Below are 22,590 nucleotides of genomic sequence, written 5' to 3' on the forward strand. Positions count from 1 at the left end.
ACATTCTTATGTTTGCAATCTTTTCAAAACTTTTTTCTTTAAAATATCTTTTGCCCTTAGTGGCTTTTCTTCAAAATTTTAGACACCGTTAATTGTCGAAACGAGTGGTTATACCCCACGATTTTGAAATTGATTGATAAAATGAGATCTTTTCCGCGTGAGAGAGCTAGTGGCATACTCGTTGATTTTATCCGAGTTGGAGCCCTTCTTTCATTTGCGATGCAAAGAACTCGTTTGTTCTCATGCTCAAGATCAATGGCTGAGTATTTCTCTCCGACGACGATAAAGTGTTTATTCGTTTTAAAAAAAAACGTTTTCCCAAAAGCGGAACTACATTAGCTCTGACTTCTCCATTGCACCGAGGAGGTATGTAGGCCCAAAGCTAAACGCTTTGCCGAGCTTATTTTAAAAATAAAACAACCCCTTTTTTAGCACACACACACAGATTTTCAAAAAGGTTCCTGTGGAGTACCACAGATATGAGGGGTGCTTAAAACCTTCCCCTCATATAATCAACACCCGAACCTGAGTTCTCTCTCTTGTTTTAAAAACAAAACTTTGGGTTTTACGTTCTTTTCCCTTTTCCTTTGAAAAAATAAAGCGCGGTGGCGATTTCAAACGAAATATTGATTCGAGTCATCCTATGGCTTTGATATCAGATTTTCCCCGCTACAGAAAAATGGCGACTTCACTGGGGACCCAGTTTTAAGTGTGTTAAGCCTATTTTTGTTTATCTGTGTGTTTTTATTTGTATATATTGTTGTGTGCTTCATTTGTTTATTTTCTTTTTTTCTTTTTGGTGCTCGATGGTTCCTCTGTGATGAGATAAAGTTCTAACCCGAACTTTGGTGAGTAACTTGAGATAGGAGGTGGTAAGACCAATAGTCGCATGTCAGGAGCAATCCTTACCATGAGCGTCATATGGTGGAACCCCAATCAGTGGAGGCCTCATGGAAGGTAGTAGAGGTTGTTACGAACCATCGTGAGAACGCTATTACTTTCAATAGTGAGTGTCCGTAGAAGCTGAATGGCCTAGAACCTTTTTAACCAATCTAAGCCTTTTTTAGGATGTAGTGCAGAAACAAGATCAAGTACCAATTTGAGCTTGTTGTCATGCGATACTACACTCAGACGAGGTCTTTTTAGGCATATTATTGGCGCCCATGAGCAATTGTGCGTGCCGGTAATATCCAATAGAAGATTGAAAACTCTGGGAACCTTTGTAGAACCCGATTGGCAGGTACAAAATTCCCTAGATCATACCTTTTGGGATGGTTAGACCCATGGCTCCATGCTCGTGACGTCGAACCTTTGAACTATGATCTTATGTGACCTTGCGTGCTCTTGGTTGTGGTTGATGCATTAATCATGCATTCATGCATCCATGAAAACTCTTTTTCTTTTGATTTTCAAGGAACTTAGACGTCTTTCCTTGTAAACATCATAAGTTTCATCAAACTCAATGGATCTTGGGTGTTGATGGGGTGAAAACTCTAATCCACCAAAATGGATTATTGATTTTGATGATAACTTAATCGAAGCTTTAGTCCAATGTTGAGTGTTTACAAGTTAATATCTTAAGTTCCTTGAAACTCAAATAATAATAAAAAAAACAACAAATCATCTGCATTGCATGCATCATTCTGCATTTGGTTCTGCTTTCTAAAGAAGTTTTCCAGAGCCTTATTTCCTTTCTCCTGGTATCATCAGTACAACACTTTTGCTAAGAAGAAATGGAAAGTATCAAACAAGAGATTCTCGAGCTCCGTGAAGAGGTGGTTACTCTGAAGGCTGGTATGGAGCATCTGACTGCTCTGGTTGAGGCTTTAGTTGCTGCCCAAGTCAATCCTTCTATGAAGGAAGAAAGGATGGCAAAGGTCTTTCTTGAAACTCTAAACTCGTTCTTTCCCAAGGGGACGGTAGTCAGTACACCTGCTGACTTCCACAGAGAGGTGGATATGAAAGCGCTTCTAGAAAAGGATGTCCGAAAGGAATGTTTGTTTGAAGAAGGTAACTCAGATGGTAGTGTGAAGAAGTTTGGTAATGACTTTTCAAAGAAGATAATCAGGGGAGGAAACAATCATCATCAACATCAGCATGTTTCCTATGTCATTCCTGTATCCAATTCAGTTCATGCAATCCCAGATTATCAGCAGAGTACTTGTCAACAAGATTCTCCACCGAACGAGCAAAATCAACCTCAAAAGGGGAATTTTGATCCTATCCCCATGACTTACGCAGAATTGTTCCCTGCTCTAGTTCATAAGAATTTGGTTCAGACAAGGTCACCACCTCCAATTCCCGAGAAGATTCCTTGGTGGTACAATGCTAATGTCACTTGTGCTTTTCATCAGAATGCTCTTGGACATGACTTAGATAATTGTTGGCCTCTAAAAAATGAAGTTCAAAGATTAATCCATGCTGGTATTTTGACTTTCCAAGATGTTGGTTATGATGTTCAAGCCAATTCTTTGCCAAAGCATGATTGAATCACTATTGATGGTAGCCTGAAGCTCGAAAGATGTTTCGTTCAGCATATGCCCAGATGGAGAGAGTTTTTCTCAGTTTTTAGTATTCTTATTGATTTCCATTTGTAATATTTCTTGTTTTTCAATGCATTGTTTGCATGTAGAAACTTGTTTATTTTTGAATGTTAATGCTAACACAATGATAATGTTTGTCTTGAAGTAATCCATTCGTTTCACTCATGTTTATTTGTTTTTATGCATTATGATACCAATTACTTTTGCCAAACTCTTGCTTATGCAAAGATTGGAGGGAGGATGATGATCTGAAAACGCAAAATTTCTGGTTGTATGCTTTTGAATAAGACCCTGCTGATGATGTACAGGCATTGTTTCAAATTCCCAAACACCGGAGATATAAGGAAGATAATCCCTTGTTAACCCCTTTGAGCCTTGAAGTAGGAGTTTCTTTTCTAAACGAAAAAACCCTAATTTTTAACCTGGGGCAGGGTAGTGTTCAGTTGATTTGACCAAGTGTTCAGATTTTAAAAAGGATTGTGCATCCAAAGGTCAAGCCTGTCATATCCACATCAATGGTTGGATCATGGAAAACCACAATGGTTATCCATCGCACATCAAAAGGCTGGAAAATGTGAAACCACAATGGTTATCCTCCATCCACCAAGGAATGAGGCAGTCACAACCCTCTCAACAAGTCAAGACAAAGTCAATGTCACACGATTTGTTCAAATCAAAAGAATAAAAAGGAAAGAAAAAAGAAAGAAGAAAAAAAAGCTCGCTAAGTCAAAAAATTGAAAACAAGTGACTTAGGCAAAAGTTAGAGCATCCCGCTGGACGACCAATTCAAAAGAATTAGTCCAGGCAAAAGTTAGGGAAATAAATAAATTTAAATAAAAAAAAGAGAAAAGAGTGAAAAGTGAAAAGAAAGGACTACAAAGCAAAAGTCCTCAACAATGAACAAATCTGTGTGAATACAAAAATGAAGACAAAAGGGTGACTGCTACTACCAAGAAAGTTTCATTGGATCCTTAATGGCACAAAATCCTTTTGAGAGATGAATACTTGTGTTAAGTTAACTGAACATAGGACTGGAGAACATCACGAAGATGGGGTGGGCTAAATAAACTTTGAGCCTAAAAATCTTTTTTTCTGAAAACCGTGAACCAGGCCACGTTACAACCCTCAAAAGTCCTAATTGAAGCAGGGTTTATTTCGAAAGCATACTTAAACAAGAAAGTGTTCCTGACTCCTATCGGTTATGCTGAAAACTTGTGTTGGTATCATATGCATACAAAAATCAATGTCATTCCTTAACCAGTGATTCATTCACAAGGTTTTGTGACATCTTTTCAATAAAACTTCAAGACTTACATAATTGTTGCATTTTCATTATCATTCTCAGAATAAACATTTTTCTGCTTGTAAACATTTGTTTGACATCCAGGAAGTTTACATCTGATCATCAATAGAAAACTAAAACATTGCCAGGGGCATGTTGTTTTCCCAGTATAATGCTTTTGCAAGTTTGATTACCATCATGGGGCAAAGCTCGAAGACTTTGTCGAGTAAAAGAATGTGCCAAGTTTAGTCAATCTGGGGCAGCTACGTCGAGATTTGACAAATCTCTCCAAGAATCTGTTGATCTGGGGCAGATTATTCCAAGTCTTCATGATGCCAAGGATCTCTATGAACCTTTTTGAGGTAGTTTCCTTTCATAGACTATGTAGTCTGGGGCAAGTTGTGAATCAGAAGTTACCTTGATCACCTCATTAGCTTGAAGTACAAAGGTTGTTGCCATGATTAGTCCAGAGTATGTCACTCTCTACCAAGAAGTTTTGAGACAACGGTTGACTGTTGGGTTTTCTTTCTCACCTTGTGTTGAGTTTTGAACTAAAATCCCCCGCATGTTAACTTGTTTGCTTTGATGTTAACTTCTTAGTTCCTCTGCAAGTTCGAAATGGAGATTTTCTCCAAAGAAATTTTCTCTGATTCCCCATAATAGAGCTTGAGGTGTTGTCCGATCTTTTTGATAAGAAGAAGATGATCTGTAAATTCCTCGCAGAGATTGATAATCCCCACTGAGTTTGTTCTTCGTGGAAGAATTTTGCTTCGGTGTTCCTCCTCAGCTCATTTTTCAGGATGGAATTAATCCCCATTTGAGTTTATTCCTCAAGGGGCAAAGCTTTGTTTGACCGTTTCTATCCAGCTTGTTCTTGGAGTTGAACTTTGGTTTCTTGCAATACTATTTTGAACCTCTCTAGGCTGGGAAACCTAGATTGAGAAGGCATTTATTTTGCACCTCTTGAGGATTATGCTTTCCTCTATAATGGAGAACTTGTTTGTGATTGATGTTCCTATCAGATATTGAAAGATTTATTTTCCAGCAGTGATGTTATTGCACTCCCTTGGAATTTGTGCTTGAAAGCAAGGGGCAGGTTTTGACTTTGAGCAACTTGTGTTATCCCCATCATGTTTTGGTTGACAACAAATTGAAGCCTCTTTATTTGAGCAAGTTTGTGCGTCTCCACATATCAATCTTATCTTCAAATCAAGTGATAATCTCTCATACTTTATGCACTTCTTGATTCCCAAATGGAAGAAGCTCAACGAATGGCAGTTTTCTTCATGAAGACAGTTCGTTCCGCTTAAGGATTTCTCGACAGGGTCGGCAAATGGCAGTCTCTTTCAGCAGAAGACAGTTTGTTCCCTTTGAGATAACGGATGGCAGTCTTCTTCATGAAGACAGTTCGTTTAAGAATTCTTATTTTAAAGTCAGCAAATGGCAGTCTCCTCCATTAGAAGACAGTTTGCTCACTTTTTCCTAAAACGGGTCAACGAATGGCAGTCTCTTTCAGCAGAAGACAGTTCGTTCCGCTTAAGGATTTCTCGACAGGGTCGGCAAATGGCAGTCTCTTTCAGCAGAAGACAGTTTGTTCCCTTTGAGATAACGGATGGCAGTCTTCTTCATGAAGACAGTTCGTTTAAGAATTCTAATTTTAAAGTCAGCAAATGGCAGTCTCCTCCATTAGAAGACAGTTTGCTCACTTTTTCCTAAGATGGGTCAACGAATGGCAGTCTCTTTCAGCAGAAGACAATTCGTTCCGCTTAAGGATTTCTCGACAGGGTCGGAAAATGGCAGTCTCTTTCAGCAGAAGACAGTTTGTTCCCTTTGAAATAGCGAATGACAGCCTTCTTCACGAAGACAGTTCGTTTTGCTTAAAGATTCCTCAGCAAAGTCAGCAAATGGTAAGTCGCTTCAGTGTAAGTGACAGTTTGCATCCAGTTCCTTTTCTCAAGCCATGTCCTTCATTAAAGAAGAAGTTGATCCCTATTCTCAGCGGCAACTCATTGTTCTCAGCAGCTTATCGTCAACCATTGAGGCGGTAATTCAATTTTCTTCTACCTTCAACTATTGAGTTGGTAGCTTATCGTCAACTATTGAGACAGTGATTCGATTTTCTTCTACCTTCAACTATTGAGTAAGAGGATGGTCCACGAATCAAAATCTTATCGTCAGTGGTACGGCGGTACATCTCTTCATATCATCAGTGGTACGATGGTGTGTTTTCTGTTGACGGAAGATTGGAATTCTGATTCAGGATGCGTACTTTCTCATCCCTAGTGAAAGAGGATACCCCATTTTCTCACCTCCAGCGAAAGGTGATGCTTTAACCTCTCTGGTGCGAAATGTTTTCCCCAGAAAAGTTTCTTTTCCCACCAAAGTTCCGTCTCTCCAACAAAGTTTTGCCTTCCCTAGTGGAGTTTCTGCTTGCAAGACATTTGTTTCCCCAGCGGAGTTATGGCAAGACATTTGTTTTCCCCAGTGGATCACCTGTTACTCCCCAGTGTTGTCATGCTTTATTATCATCACATGCATTCATTAACATTGCATTGCATCTTAGGATCAAAAATTGTGTCTTATATATTTAAGTCTCTTCGATTTTGTCAAAACAAAGATTTCCAATCATCGTATCTCCAAATCGAAGAAACTTAAATAGGGGCATCTGTCATACCCCAATTTTTGACCCTAAGATCCTATATCATTCATATCCCAATCACTAATCAAGAGCTTCACTTGGAAGTTTGTTTATGGTGTTGCACTCACCTCATCAATGAGAGGGACCATCAAGCACCAATGATTGTTTATCTTTTATGTATATTATACTAACCCAAATACCAAAAATATTGCTTTGTTTCTTTGTAGGCTTTTGTTTTGTAGGCACCAAGCCAAGACATGCAATAAGCAAGGCATTTTTCACATTTTTGACTGATGAAATCGATTTCCCTACTGGGTAAATCGATTTCCCTGCAGCAATCTTCAACAAAATCACATTCTGGACAGCATGAAATCGATTTCCCTCCTGGGTAAATCGATTTCCCTAGTGTATTTTGCGCCAAATTCTCTTCTGGAACAGAGTGAAATCGATTTCACTCCTGGGGAAATCGATTTCCTTAAGGCGAAATTCAAAAAAAAATAGAGAGGGAAGCTTGATTTGATTTTGGCACCTATTTTCTTTGACCATCTTTGTCATTTCACCAATTTTCCACCTCATCAAAATAATTCTCTTCATTAAACCCCATTTTACCACTTTTTACCATTTAATTGCCACTTTAATCACCAATTAAACACAAGCTAATTACCAAATGCAAAAAGACCAAATTACCACTACTCTTGCTCTCATCCTATAAAGAGAGCCCACTACTCTCTCATTTCTCAAGCTTTTGAGAGCCAAAAAACCTCTTGCAATTTCTCTCCTCATTCCTACCAAATTCACCAAAGCTCTTCATTCTTTCATAAAGTTTGTGAGTTACATCTTGAACCTCACAAACTTTGAGCTAAACCACCATCCATTTCACTTTTTTTTTCTTCAATTGTTGAGAGATCAAGATTTGTGTTGGTGATTCTTGAAGTAGATCTAAGTTTTGTTCAAGATTTGGTAATTTTCTTCATCCTTTTTGTATATCACAATGTGATTCTTTGTTGTTTGTGTTCAATGCATCTTTGATGCTATATTGGTGCTATTTGTTGGTGATTTGATGGAAAATTCGTGCTCTAATTGATGTGTGATCATAAGGTGTTTGTATATTTGTTCAAGTCAAGTTTCATGCCTTTAAATGCTGTTTTTGCTGAAATTTACACTGAGGAAATCGATTTCCTTAAGGCTGAAATCGATTTCCTGCTGAACGTAACTTGTTTTTTTTGAAAACTGCACTATGGAAATCGATTTCCCCCTGCATGAAATCGATTTCCAGCAGGCAGAATGTGGTTTTTTGCCTTTTTTGTGCTTGTTTTGGCTTCCTTCTTCCTACACTTCATTAAGATCATTGGATCTAGGGTGTTGATAGGTTTGAGATGACCTAATCCACCAAAATGGATGAATGATATTAATGATAGTGTGAGTTGATTATCTTTTGTGTTTTCATTCTTATTTTCATCTTATTTTTCTTTTGATCGATGAAAGTCTTAATATCTTGAGAATTCTATGGATTCTTGATGAAGACTAGATCAATTTGTTTTCATTCTTATCTCTTCATCTTACTTTCTTTTGATCGATGAAAGTCTTGACATCTTGAGGATTCTATGGATTCTTGATGAAGACTAGATCAATTTGTTTTCATTCTTATCTTTTCATCTTATTTCCTTTTGATCGATGAAAGTCTTAACATCTTGAGAATTCTATGGATTCTTGATAAAGACTAGATCAATTTATGTTTCCATTCTTATCTCTTTCTTCTTGTTTTCTTTTGATCGATGAAAGTCTTAATATCTTGAGAATTCTATGGATTCTTGATAAAGGCTAGATCATTTCTTCTTCTCCTTCTTATTTCTTTTGATTGATGATCTTGATACATGGAGAGTTCTCCTACATTTGTCCCGACTCGATAAAAGATCAAAATATGGAAGAGAATTGTATGCGGTTGATTTATGACTTATGGAAATTTATCGTGTAGTCGCTATGATTTTATCAAGCTTCTGATAAGTTTCCATTGACCTTAAATCCGAGTACATCATTCACTCACCATCGATCTTCATTACTAACTTTGATAACATACTTGACAAGTTTCAAGATGGTTATCTTTAACATCTAACCACTAACTTTAATTTCCGCCATTTATTATACCGCTCTTTATATTTCTCGCTTTATCGCTTTATTTTATCATTTCATCATATTTACATTCCGCCATTTTCTCTTTGTCCATTTGGACGTTTATAATTCCGCTATTTTCTCTTTGTCTACTTGGACATATGTTTATGCTTCCGTTATTTTCCTTTTGTCCACTTGGACCATACTTTACTTTTATACTAAAACACTAATAAACAACCAAAATTTAAAAAACTCTTAAGGCTCTCTTTTGGACTATTGGTTACTATCCCTAGCATTTTGGAGATTCGGACTTATGGACCTAGTGCCTCTGGACTCTTATTCTGTTATTACTCTGCTGTTATTCTGTCTGTCTGGCATTGGATTGTTGTCTGTTTGTATGTGCAGGTATTTCCTTGAAAGCCCTTGATGGTTAATTCCAAGGCATTGAGATAAGGATTTTACCCGAAAACAGCCGTTACTCTGCCCGATTTTTGTCAGAATTTTAATGTGCTTAATACAAAATGGTGCTAAGACAATAAGTTCATCTGGATCCCCCAAGTGTTAATGTGTTGGTATTGATAATTCCAAAGGATGGGAAATCTACCTTGACTCATAATGTCAAGTGTTGGCTTCTTAATTTGGTTAGACCGTTTCTTTCCTTAGCTTTTATTTTACGCAATAGGATAGCCTCTTCATCTCCTCCCCTTCTTTAATTTTCAAAATCTTCTCCCTTTTTCCAAAACATTCTTATGTTTGCAATCTTTTCAAAACTTTTTTCTTTAAAATATCTTTTGCCCTTAGTGGCTTTTCTTCAAAAGTTTAGACACCGTTAATTGTCGAAACGAGTGGTTATACCCCACGATTTTGAAATTGATTGATAAAATGATATCTTTTCCGCGTGAGAGAGCTAGTGGCATACTCGTTGATTTTATCCGAGTTGGAGCCCTTCTTTCATTTGCGATGCAAAGAACTCGTTTGTTCTCATGCTCAAGATCAATGGCTGAGTATTTCTCTCCGACGACGATAAAGTGTTTATTCGTTTTTAAAAAAACGTTTTCCCAAAAGCGGAACTACATTAGCTCTGACTTCTCCATTGCACCGAGGAGGTATGTAGGCCCAAAGCTAAACGCTTTGCCGAGCTTATTTTAAAAATAAAACAACCCCTTTTTTAGCACACACACACAGATTTTCAAAAAGGTTCCTGTGGAGTACCACAGATATGAGGGGTGCTTAAAACCTTCCCCTCATATAATCAACACCCGAACCTGAGTTCTCTCTCTTGTTTTAAAAACAAAACTTTGGGTTTTACGTTCTTTTCCCTTTTCCTTTGAAAAAATAAAGCGCGGTGGCGATTTCAAACGAAATATTGATTCGAGTCATCCTATGGCTTTGATATCAGATTTTCCCCGCTACAGCTTCGTCCACCAGAAAACTAAATTTTACGTGTCTCATCTATACAATCTCAAATATATCTTTCAAATCTATCAAAATGTATTGGAAGTGGTCGTTAGTGAGTGGCCGCCTCATCCAACTTTCATAGCAGGTCTTTGCTGACCTATTCACTTTGTGAAGGAACCAGCTCCATGATAGTGCTTTGATATTGTTTAGCAATCTTGTGATATCAAAATTCATATTTCTAAACATGGCGTCATTGCTCATTAGCCAAATCAGTCCCGTAACCTTCTTATTTCCTTTCCCTTCAAACAATTCACAGAATTGAAGCGTGTGATCTAAGCCATTTGCGTATCTGATGTGTTCACAACCTACCCACATATAAACCTGCTCCAAAGCTAAGGCTGCTGATTGACACCCATAAAACAGGTGTTGTCCCTTGGGTGGGCAGTCAATTCAAAATCATTCTCCGTCATCTTGGATGGTATCCCTGCTGTCCAAATGTTTTTGAGTGCCTTCATATGATTATCGAATAAAGGCTGCGATCCTTTGTCCTCTATTATTACGGTAAACATAATATGCCAAATCCTACAAACTCGACCATCATTCTCTAGACGAAGTTCATCCGCCAAATACTACAAACTCGACCGCATGGCAATATTACAAACCGCAAACCTAGAGATAAAAAACAAAACAACAAAAGATGTCAACATATTTAAGCCATTAGATTTAGTATTCATTGACTTATTTATCATCTAAAAAGAGATAAGATATATATGAATATCTCACATTATCAAGTGTATTATAAATTTTCTTCACTCAACTAGGTCCTAAAAAAATCACATGTTACACAAACAGTGGCTAGAACAGAAACACTTGAAACAAAAGTTTTCAAGAATTCTAAAGTTGGTACTTACTACATATTCTTAACAGTTAAAACCTCATTCATATGCCTTACCTTTATCCATTAAGCAGATGCAAACGAATGAGAAACATAATCAATTAATGAGAGAACACAAGTGTCAATATCATAGTCACATAAATTAAATTTCAAGAGAAACAAACCGTTTGATAAAAAGGGAATTGAAATTAAAATTGCATCACAAAAAGGAACAAATTCTAGAAATTACCTTCTATAGTACCAATTTGTTTACTCACACGGACTAACACATAAAAAACGACCTGTAAGCAACGGTGAATCCAAATCCGAATGTCTTAGAGCAAGCATCGATGATTTACCGAATATCTACCTTCCTGATAGGTGTTATTAAGTGTAGTGCAAGTAAAACCATAAGAAAGTGAAAGGTTATCCTTTCCGCAAGAGAATACCAAAATCAGTAAATCTCTTCCTTGGAGCATGCATAAATTCAGCATATTGTCTCCCTTTATCAACCTTGTGAAGCTGTATTATACATGATACACGCACATACTAAATTACTAGATCCAGGGGGTAAAAAAATCCTTTCCAACAATACTCTCCAACACTAAAGATTTTCCAACACTCTGCAAAATTGAAATTGACTGATAAATCCATTCGAATATGTTAATTAGAAACAGAAAGATAGAAGGGAAACACTAATGTAGCAAAATATTGTAGTGTTTTAGTTTTAGTAACAAACTTAATAACATTTCATCATCTTACCGCATCATAATATCATTTCCATAATATAGTAAACCATGATTTAAATATATATGCAAATTTGATTACGCTGGAAATGTACTTGTTAAACTCTATAATATCTCAAAACTCTAAAATCCTTTTTGGATGAAAAGAAATTGTTATAACAATTTTAGCATCAAATTCAAAATCAACAGAACCCAAATTAAGTTCATGAACCCATGTTAGTGCTGAAAATAGATCAGCAGCATAAAATTAAGTTCATAAAAGGGAGATCCACTAAGTTTTAACAAGATCAATAGAGTCATACTCTTTCTCTTTTTTAATATAAATGTAAATTCTTACTCTATTATTAGAACTATTAAGATCCCAAAAACAGAGAAGGAAATTGCTCAAAAAACAGTACCTGCCAAATCAGGTACTTACTAAAGTGGTACTTCTGAACCTGATTACTTTTTCAATTTCTAAAGCTTGAATATGATGGATAGTAGTGGTACTCATTTTGCTAAATAAATAGCTTTAGCAGGAAGAATTAATGTGTTTCTCAAAAATGGTGATATGAATGAGAAGAGCATGAGTTTATATAGATCACTCAGTTATTACACATATAGAATACCAGGATAAGCCTTGTGGGCTAAACAAAAAGTTGATTTATGGGTAATCAAGTATAATTAAAAAAGTAGTTAATTTAATAATTAAATAAGAGTCAAATATATATATATATATATATATATATATATATATATATATATATATATATATATATATATATATATATATATATAACATAAACACATATTTATATTAAAGAGCCTAAGGATCAAGAAATTAATATATAGTAGTATGTAGCAACTCATATACTATATTTTCCAGGACTGGAGTCAAACCAGCTTATGTCAAAGACAGATAAAACACAGTGGTAAAACCCTTCATTTTATTCTACCACTTTAGACTAAAACATATCATATGGCAAAAATATATTTAAATCTCTTATTTCTTAAATGATTCTAGTGAATAAGGTAATACCCAATTGTAGATTTTACCTTATTCAAGAGCCTATTCAAGAACAATCTCCACCCGAAAAATTAAGATTTTACTAGGGACCTTTGTCTTCCATAGACGACCCAAATCCAAATTCAAAACAGACTGCAAAAATAGACACGTCTCGACCAGCTCCTTCAGCTTACCGTAGGTGCCTTTAACAAAAAATCCAGCACAATGACGCCACCAAATAAAAGCATCCTTCTGCCCTGGAATCTGTTGAATCTATGCCAGTACAACGTCCAGCTCAGCCCCAGGACTGTCCACTGCACGAATAACATCTCATATCGCTGAGAAATCGGTCCAACACCAGCCCGAATCACTCCACTTGCCGTAGTGATTAACCTTCACCGAAGCTGCATCACAAAGCTGAAATAGAGAAGGAAATTGCTCAAAAATCAGTAATTGCCAAATCACAATTTTTCCAAATATACAGAGCCTGCCACTTCCTATTAATATCTCTGAAACAGGAATAAAAAAATAATGAAAATGAATCTACACATAGCATGATATTAGAAAACCCTAACATGTTAGTCCAGAAATTTCCATATTAGCATAGAAAAGAGAAACCATCACTTTACCTTGAAATGCCGATTGCGGAACTGCAGATTTCCAAGCGGGATTAGGGAGCAGCTGAACAGAGAAATAGAACGGCCGATTGCGGAACTGCGATTGGGGATTTATGGAAGAACAAAACGAAAATGAAATCATTATTAGGGTTTGAGCTTGAATAATTTTAAAGGAAAAAGAGAAATTTGATATCAAAATCAAAAGGTTGCTAAGAAGAAGAGGTTTTGGTTTCTTTGGAGACCAAGGATGTGACACAAACTTTAGTTTTTTTATTTATTCAATTCGTATGGAATCATACATCATACATAATAATAAAGCAAAATGAGTTTTTGGGCAATTTTGACAAGTGTCATGCTCACATCAATTTTAATGTTTTGCAAATTTTCTAAAAAAGGAAATCTTTTATTTAAAAAAGTAATTAATTATTTATATTAAATTTTTTATTTTATTTATTAATTGAAGGATATTGAGGTATTCTTGATACAAGTAAAAAATAATTACCATGTGGGGAAGACCAAAAACAATCATCTTTTTAAAAACTTTTTTTCATATTCCTATTGTCATTACACAATCTTAATTATTACTTATCTTTTAATTATATATCACAATTCATAATTATGATAACCCATTCAAAGAATAACGTGTTTTGAAAAATCATTGGAAATATACACAAAACATTCTCAGTACTTTGCTATTGAGACTATTCATTACTTCTCTTCTTCACGTTTACCATTTTTCAATTTAGAAAGAGAAAACTTTCAATTAGTTTTTGTTTTTATTCTCTCACTCTTTTCTTTTTCTCTGATCTCAAATCAATCTTTCTTTTTCTCTCAGCAACCCCTCTTTTGGTATAATGCTCTTGAGTTTAATCTTATGTAAAGTATGATTTATCCTTCTTGATTTGTTCTTCTCTCCCATTCGATAAATCTGAATTTTGTATTTTGTTTTTCAATGGATCTAAATGCATTGAATTTAACGCTTCATGACCATGTAAGTTTTCCCCCTTTAATTTCTTAGTTTTTTTTGAATGATTTTTATTAATATTTACTGAATATGAATAATAGGTCCATGGATTCTACATTTCATCAACAATGAGTCGTGATAGTTTTGTGAAGAATAAAAAGAAGAAGGATGAACTCTCAGTGAAGCTTTCAATCTCACATGCTCCCAAAATGGATGAATGGATGAATCTTTAAGCTCCAATTTTCTTCCAATGCATCATACAAAATTTGGTCTGATGTATGCTTTTCGTTCATTTCCATTCATCTTCTCTTCCAGTGTTTTTATTTTCTTTCTCTTTCGTTTTCTCCAAATTTTCTTCCATTAATCTCTATTTTCATGTTTTTTCTTGCAAGAACTGTTGTATATGCACATCATCTATTTGATAAAATGTTGTAGAGGATTCTAACTATCATTATCATGCCTTATGATTTTTGTCTTATGGAAGGTAAGTTTATGATTTATAAACAAGTCTTAAAATGTTGAAATTTCAATTTAACATAGTAGTTACTTATCAACATGTAATTATGGTTGATAAAATTTGTTTGAATTTTCTTTGGTCTGGTGTGCAGGATTGCTGGAAGTATAACACAATTTTATGATCAATAGTATATCTTCAAATCATGAAGAACCATGACAACTACTTCAGGTTAGTTAATGGGAATTGCTTTTGGACATACTTTGTGATTGTGATATAATTTTAATTAACATGCTAGAATTTTAATGTTGTAACTCTTTGTATTATGTCCAAACAGCAAAAATATTTCAAGTCCTTACTACTTCTTGGACAAGGAAAGACTATTGGGAAGAGCTCAAGAAGTTGCTAGAGAGTAAGCCATGAATATCTCAAAAGCAGATGATTATTATTCTCAATCAAGCCACCTATATTATTAATTTGTGGCAACATATTGGTGGTAATTTGCCTTCTAAAACTCACATCTAGAATATTTCAAACAGACAAGTACCAAATTCTTTTAGATGAGTGATTAGTTTTTGATTAGTTTTTGAGTATAGGAATATATTATAGAAATTAATGGTAATTCCCATTTTTATAATTGTATCAAAAATAAACTTCTTCTTATATGAACAATAGTGATTGTGTTTTTGCATTTTCAAATGTTAATGTTAGAACTCTTGAAAAATTATTACAAATAGTAATGGTTTGAAATTCATAAAAATGGTTCCTATATTCAATCAAAGATGGCATTGAAAATCTTAAAAATGTTTCTTATATTCCATCAAAGATGGGAAAGTAAGCCTCCAAATAAGATTGGTTCCTTATTTTCTTGAGAATGAAAAATGATAAAAGATGCAAACTTCTCATCTATTTTTTTACTTCTATATTAATTATATTAAAATTATATTAATTAATATGTCATTGGATACAGAAAAGACCTTTCTAATTCCTATTTCATTCATTTAAAACTGATTTATTTTAATCCTCCTAATTTTACGGCCCTATAGTAATTCCTATACTAATTACTTCTGACCGTAATAAATGCTCTTTCAACTTCACGATTTCCTATCACTATAAAACTTATTTGAAATACACAAAAATCCACTGGACTCTATAATCATTTCCTCCATTCAAAAAGGTGAATTGAATTTTGCTTTTCAAATCTACAAACTTGAATCGAATTTTGTAATATTCAATTTAAAATTATTAAAATTAACGAGAACATATGTCATTAAAACAATATTAATGTTACAACACTTTTCAAACAATTATGGTTGGGAATAAAAAAAATCAAGAAAACTCACCAAATATGGAAATAATTTATCTTGATTGTAAGATTTCGGAACTCATAGTCATAGAATCATCTCATTGAAATTCATTAAAAAGATGTAAAATAAAATTAACCAATAATAAATATTTCATTTGTTTGTGACTAATCATTTTTAAAAATGGAAAAATAAAGTTAATAATAAATGTCTCTCTTTAAAAATAATGTATTAAGAAAATAATATTAATATCTATTTATACAGATTCTAGCTTTCAGATTAAGATCAATTAACAAAAACCGATTTAATACAACTTAATATTTATAATATATTTTAATTTGATATTTGAAATATGCAATTAAAAAGAAACTACGAATAAATGATTTGTTTAAAAATTATTGACCTTAAAAAGTGCAAACGAGTTTTAATTATTATTTTTTTTGTTGCAAACGAGTTTTAATTATATTTTTAAGATAACACTTAATATTATACAAAGCAGATTGATAAATAAAATTAATCTATTGTATTATTATACATATGATATTATTAAAATATTGATAAATAAAATTAATCTATTGTATTATTATACATATGATATTATTAAAATATTGATAAATAAAATTAATCTATTGTATTATTATACATATGATATTATTAAAAGATTGATAAATAAAATTAATCTATTGAATTTATTAACAATTTTTTTAAATATGTAAAAAAAAAATTACGGCTGTATAATGGAGTACATATTTTAAAATTATATTTACTATTATAAAATAAATGCCTTAATTGTCTTTTATATTATAATAAAGTATTAAAATAAAAATTAAATTGTGATTTCTAAAACTCGATTTTATTATATATAATTGTATCTTAAGATTTGTGCTTGGATTTAGTTTAGTGAAAAGTTGTGTCTATTACCTTTAAAAGCTTTAAAATGACATTAAGTTTAATTGGACTAAAATTGTAAAATTTTGCTTTTTATCATAATATACATTTTTAGCAAAAAATATCCATAGTTAATGCACATTAAGGTAAATTATTGATACAATTCTTAATTTTATTTTTTAATTTTTATATAACTTTATTATAATTAAAATATTTTTATAAACGAAAATAAGTGTATTGTTGATACAATTCTTTTTATAAATGAAATAAGAGTAATGTTATACAATATAATTGTAAACGGGTAATTTTTTATTATTGATACCATTATGTTTATAAATAAGAAAAAGTGTATTGTTGATGCAAATATTTTTAAATCATACATAATAATAAAGCAAAATGAGTTTTTGGGCAATTTTGACAAGTGTCATGCTCACATCAATTTTAATGTTTTGCAAATTTTCTAAAAAAGGAAATCTTTTATTTAAAAAAGTAATTAATTATTTATATTAAATTTTTTATTTTATTTATTAATTGAAGGATATTGAGGTATTCTTGATACAAGTAAAAAATAATTACCATGTGGGGAAGACCAAAAACAATCATCTTTTTAAAAACTTTTTTTCATATTCCTATTGTCATTACACAATCTTAATTATTACTTATCTTTTAATTATATATCACAATTCATAATTATGATAACCCATTCAAAGAATAACGTGTTTTGAAAAATCATTGGAAATATACACAAAACATTCTCAGTACTTTGCTATTGAGACTATTCATTACTTCTCTTCTTCACGTTTACCATTTTTCAATTTAGAAAGAGAAAACTTTCAATTAGTTTTTGTTTTTATTCTCTCACTCTTTTCTTTTTCTCTGATCTCAAATCAATCTTTCTTTTTCTCTCAGCAACCCCTCTTTTGGTATAATGCTCTTGAGTTTAATCTTATGTAAAGTATGATTTATCCTTCTTGATTTGTTCTTCTCTCCCATTCGATAAATCTGAATTTTGTATTTTGTTTTTCAATGGATCTAAATGCATTGAATTTAACGCTTCATGACCATGTAAGTTTTCCCCCTTTAATTTCTTAGTTTTTTTTGAATGATTTTTATTAATATTTACTGAATATGAATAATAGGTCCATGGATTCTACATTTCATCAACAATGAGTCGTGATAGTTTTGTGAAGAATAAAAAGAAGAAGGATGAACTCTCAGTGAAGCTTTCAATCTCACATGCTCCCAAAATGGATGAATGGATGAATCTTTAAGCTCCAATTTTCTTCCAATGCATCATACAAAATTTGGTCTGATGTATGCTTTTCGTTCATTTCCATTCATCTTCTCTTCCAGTGTTTTTATTTTCTTTCTCTTTCGTTTTCTCCAAATTTTCTTCCATTAATCTCTATTTTCATGTTTTTTCTTGCAAGAACTGTTGTATATGCACATCATCTATTTGATAAAATGTTGTAGAGGATTCTAACTATCATTATCATGCCTTATGATTTTTGTCTTATGGAAGGTAAGTTTATGATTTATAAACAAGTCTTAAAATGTTGAAATTTCAATTTAACATAGTAGTTACTTATCAACATGTAATTATGGTTGATAAAATTTGTTTGAATTTTCTTTGGTCTGGTGTGCAGGATTGCTGGAAGTATAACACAATTTTATGATCAATAGTATATCTTCAAATCATGAAGAACCATGACAACTACTTCAGGTTAGTTAATGGGAATTGCTTTTGGACATACTTTGTGATTGTGATATAATTTTAATTAACATGCTAGAATTTTAATGTTGTAACTCTTTGTATTATGTCCAAACAGCAAAAATATTTCAAGTCCTTACTACTTCTTGGACAAGGAAAGACTATTGGGAAGAGCTCAAGAAGTTGCTAGAGAGTAAGCCATGAATATCTCAAAAGCAGATGATTATTATTCTCAATCAAGCCACCTATATTATTAATTTGTGGCAACATATTGGTGGTAATTTGCCTTCTAAAACTCACATCTAGAATATTTCAAACAGACAAGTACCAAATTCTTTTAGATGAGTGATTAGTTTTTGATTAGTTTTTGAGTATAGGAATATATTATAGAAATTAATGGTAATTCCCATTTTTATAATTGTATCAAAAATAAACTTCTTCTTATATGAACAATAGTGATTGTGTTTTTGCATTTTCAAATGTTAATGTTAGAACTCTTGAAAAATTATTACAAATAGTAATGGTTTGAAATTCATAAAAATGGTTCCTATATTCAATCAAAGATGGCATTGAAAATCTTAAAAATGTTTCTTATATTCCATCAAAGATGGGAAAGTAAGCCTCCAAATAAGATTGGTTCCTTATTTTCTTGAGAATGAAAAATGATAAAAGATGCAAACTTCTCATCTATTTTTTTACTTCTATATTAATTATATTAAAATTATATTAATTAATATGTCATTGGATACAGAAAAGACCTTTCTAATTCCTATTTCATTCATTTAAAACTGATTTATTTTAATCCTCCTAATTTTACGGCCCTATAGTAATTCCTATACTAATTACTTCTGACCGTAATAAATGCTCTTTCAACTTCACGATTTCCTATCACTATAAAACTTATTTGAAATACACAAAAATCCACTGGACTCTATAATCATTTCCTCCATTCAAAAAGGTGAATTGAATTTTGCTTTTCAAATCTACAAACTTGAATCGAATTTTGTAATATTCAATTTAAAATTATTAAAATTAACGAGAACATATGTCATTAAAACAATATTAATGTTACAACACTTTTCAAACAATCATGGTTGGGAATAAAAAAAATCAAGAAAACTCACCAAATATGGAAATAATTTATCTTGATTGTAAGATTTCGGAACTCATAGTCATAGAATCATCTCATTGAAATTCATTAAAAAGATGTAAAATAAAATTAACCAATAATAAATATTTCATTTGTTTGTGACTAATCATTTTTAAAAATGGAAAAATAAAGTTAATAATAAATGTCTCTCTTTAAAAATAATGTATTAAGAAAATAATATTAATATCTATTTATACAGATTCTAGCTTTCAGATTAAGATCAATTAACAAAAACCGATTTAATACAACTTAATATTTATAATATATTTTAATTTGATATTTGAAATATGCAATTAAAAAGAAACTACGAATAAATGATTTGTTTAAAAATTATTGACCTTAAAAAGTGCAAACGAGTTTTAATTATTTTTTTTTTGTTGCAAACGAGTTTTAATTATATTTTTAAGATAACACTTAATATTATACAAAGCAGATTGATAAATAAAATTAATCTATTGTATTATTATACATATGATATTATTAAAATATTGATAAATAAAATTAATCTATTGTATTATTATACATATGATATTATTAAAATATTGATAAATAAAATTAATCTATTGTATTATTATACATATGATATTATTAAAAGATTGATAAATAAAATTAATCTATTGAATTTATTAACAATTTTTTTAAATATGTAAAAAAAAAAAATTACGGCTGTATAATGGAGTACATATTTTAAAATTATATTTACTATTATAAAATAAATGCCTTAATTGTCTTTTATATTATAATAAAGTATTAAAATAAAAATTAAATTGTGATTTCTAAAACTCGATTTTATTATATATAATTGTATCTTAAGATTTGTGCTTGGATTTAGTTTAGTGAAAAGTTGTGTCTATTACCTTTAAAAGCTTTAAAATGACATTAAGTTTAATTGGACTAAAATTGTAAAATTTTGCTTTTTATCATAATATACATTTTTAGCAAAAAATATCCATAGTTAATGCACATTAAGGTAAATTATTGATACAATTCTTAATTTTAATTTTTAATTTTTATATAACTTTATTATAATTAAAATATTTTTATAAACGAAAATAAGTGTATTGTTGATACAATTCTTTTTATAAATGAAATAAGAGTAATGTTATACAATATAATTGTAAACGGGTAATTTTTTATTATTGATACCATTATGTTTATAAATAAGAAAAAGTGTATTGTTGATGCAAATATTTTTAAATTGTTGATATAATTATTTTTATAGACGGAAAAAAAGTGTATTATTTACAAATATTTTTATAAACGATTCAATTATTTTAATATATTTTGGGTTAATACCTATTTTCACCCCTGTCATATGAGGTTGGTTTGAAAAATCCCCCTGCCAAAAAAAAAGTTGCAAGAATTCCCCTAACAATTGAATTTAAACCTTGTAAAAAATTCATTTTTAAAACCAACCTTGCCATTTGAAGGACTCTATCATTTTGAACCTTGTAAATTATTTTTTTTGTAAAACCAACCTTGTCCGTCATATTCCAGAGGATTTAAAATGACATAATCTACAAGATTACAAGGTTTAAAATGACCGAATCTTCAAATGGAAGGGTTGATTTTAAAAACAAATTTTTTACAAGGTTTAAAACGAGAGAATCTTCAAATGTTAGGGGAATTCTTGCAACTTTTTTTTTGGCAGGGGGATTTTTCAAACCAACCCCATATGGCAGGGATGAAAATAGGTATTAATTTTTAGTTATTTTTTTTTTGATAACTACTGTAAATAAATTTATTTAATTTGTATTAAATAGAATGAGTTACAAATATATTTATAAACGAAAATAATTTACAAATATTTTTATAAATGAGAAAAAGTTTATTGTTGATACAATTAGATTTATAAACGGGAATATGTTACAAATATTTTTATAAATGAGAAAAAGATATTGATACAATTATATATCTCTTAAATTTTTCTAGATAAAAAATATCATATACTTAATGAAAAATATATAGATATTATATGACATGATACAAGAAAAAAAATAAAATTGACTTGAAAAATTATTAGTTTTTTTATTAACATTTACACTAAAAAATAATACAAATATTTTTTTATATAGAAACATGAATTTTTTTATAAATAGTCGAAGTTGGTCTGTTCGCAATTACTTACGGGTTGTGATACGCCATAAATTATATTTTAAATTACAAAAGCCACTTAAGTCTACTTTGTAATACCTAGATTCGCGATCGGAGTGTATGAACTGTTATTGGATAATGAGAAATTATTGCTTTGACTAAAAAAAAAGCAAATTATATCAAAATTATTCATATCAATATATTTCTAATTATTTTTTTAAAATTATAATATGATTTACCTTGAGTAATTTTTATATAAATTAAATTATTAATAAACTAAATGATTTTATATGTTTTTGTGTTATTTTTTATTTAACGAGTCAATTTTTTTTAAAACTTACACAAGTTATTAGTAAATTAGAAATACCCAAATTATTTTATAATTTACAAAAAAAAAATTGTTAAATTAACTTTTTTATGTATATTATTAATAACAATGACATTTTATCTATACAATAGTAATCTTACTATAAGTAAAATTTATTAATTATAATTTTTGTTAAGATATTTTTTTTACTTAAAAAATATTTAATCCGTGCCTTGCACGGGTCTAAATACTAGTTAAATTAATATTTATTATTGATTAAATAAATTGATGTATGAATCAAGATAATTTCTCAATTCACCCCACGGATCACTTAGCCACCACTTAAAATTTCAATTTTGTCCCCAACTTCTGTAGATACACTTTCCGAAGCCCCTTGATTTTGGAAAAAATGTGTTTTCTTCCGTAGATGCATCTACATAGAGCTGTCAATATGGGCTATCCGACCCTAAACGGGTCGGCTCTAGCGGGCCCTGGGCTTTTCAGGGCTGGGCCAAAAAGGCCCTTT

At 31.3% G+C, this 22,590-nt stretch overlaps 3 long non-coding RNA genes across 5 annotated transcripts; 2 read left to right on the forward strand and 1 right to left on the reverse strand.

The window, feature by feature from the left end:
- Positions 1–9,318: 9,318 nt before the first annotated feature.
- LOC131594772 (uncharacterized) lies at positions 9,319–13,457 on the reverse strand. 3 transcript variants are annotated; one of them, XR_009281521.1, is made up of 4 exons: positions 13,205–13,457; positions 12,626–12,992; positions 11,095–11,467; positions 9,323–10,639 (listed from the first exon to the last, which is right to left on the reverse strand). It is a non-coding gene; the product is annotated as an uncharacterized LOC131594772 (long non-coding RNA). The 3 variants fall into 3 exon arrangements; XR_009281522.1 differs by having other exon boundaries at positions 9,319–11,366; positions 13,205–13,454; XR_009281520.1 differs by having other exon boundaries at positions 9,319–11,467; positions 13,205–13,453.
- Positions 13,458–14,048: 591 nt separating this feature from the next.
- On the forward strand, positions 14,049–15,334 carry LOC131599123 (uncharacterized). Its single transcript, XR_009282579.1, has 4 exons — positions 14,049–14,183; positions 14,258–14,640; positions 14,765–14,841; positions 14,948–15,334. It is a non-coding gene; the product is annotated as an uncharacterized LOC131599123 (long non-coding RNA).
- Positions 15,335–17,732: 2,398 nt separating this feature from the next.
- Positions 17,733–19,018, forward strand: LOC131599124 (uncharacterized). Its single transcript, XR_009282580.1, has 4 exons — positions 17,733–17,867; positions 17,942–18,324; positions 18,449–18,525; positions 18,632–19,018. It is a non-coding gene; the product is annotated as an uncharacterized LOC131599124 (long non-coding RNA).
- The last annotated feature ends 3,572 nt before the right edge of the window (positions 19,019–22,590 follow it).

This window comes from Vicia villosa, linkage group LG4 (assembly GCF_029867415.1).
Source record: "Vicia villosa cultivar HV-30 ecotype Madison, WI linkage group LG4, Vvil1.0, whole genome shotgun sequence".
Classification (NCBI taxonomy): domain Eukaryota; kingdom Viridiplantae; phylum Streptophyta; class Magnoliopsida; order Fabales; family Fabaceae; genus Vicia; species Vicia villosa.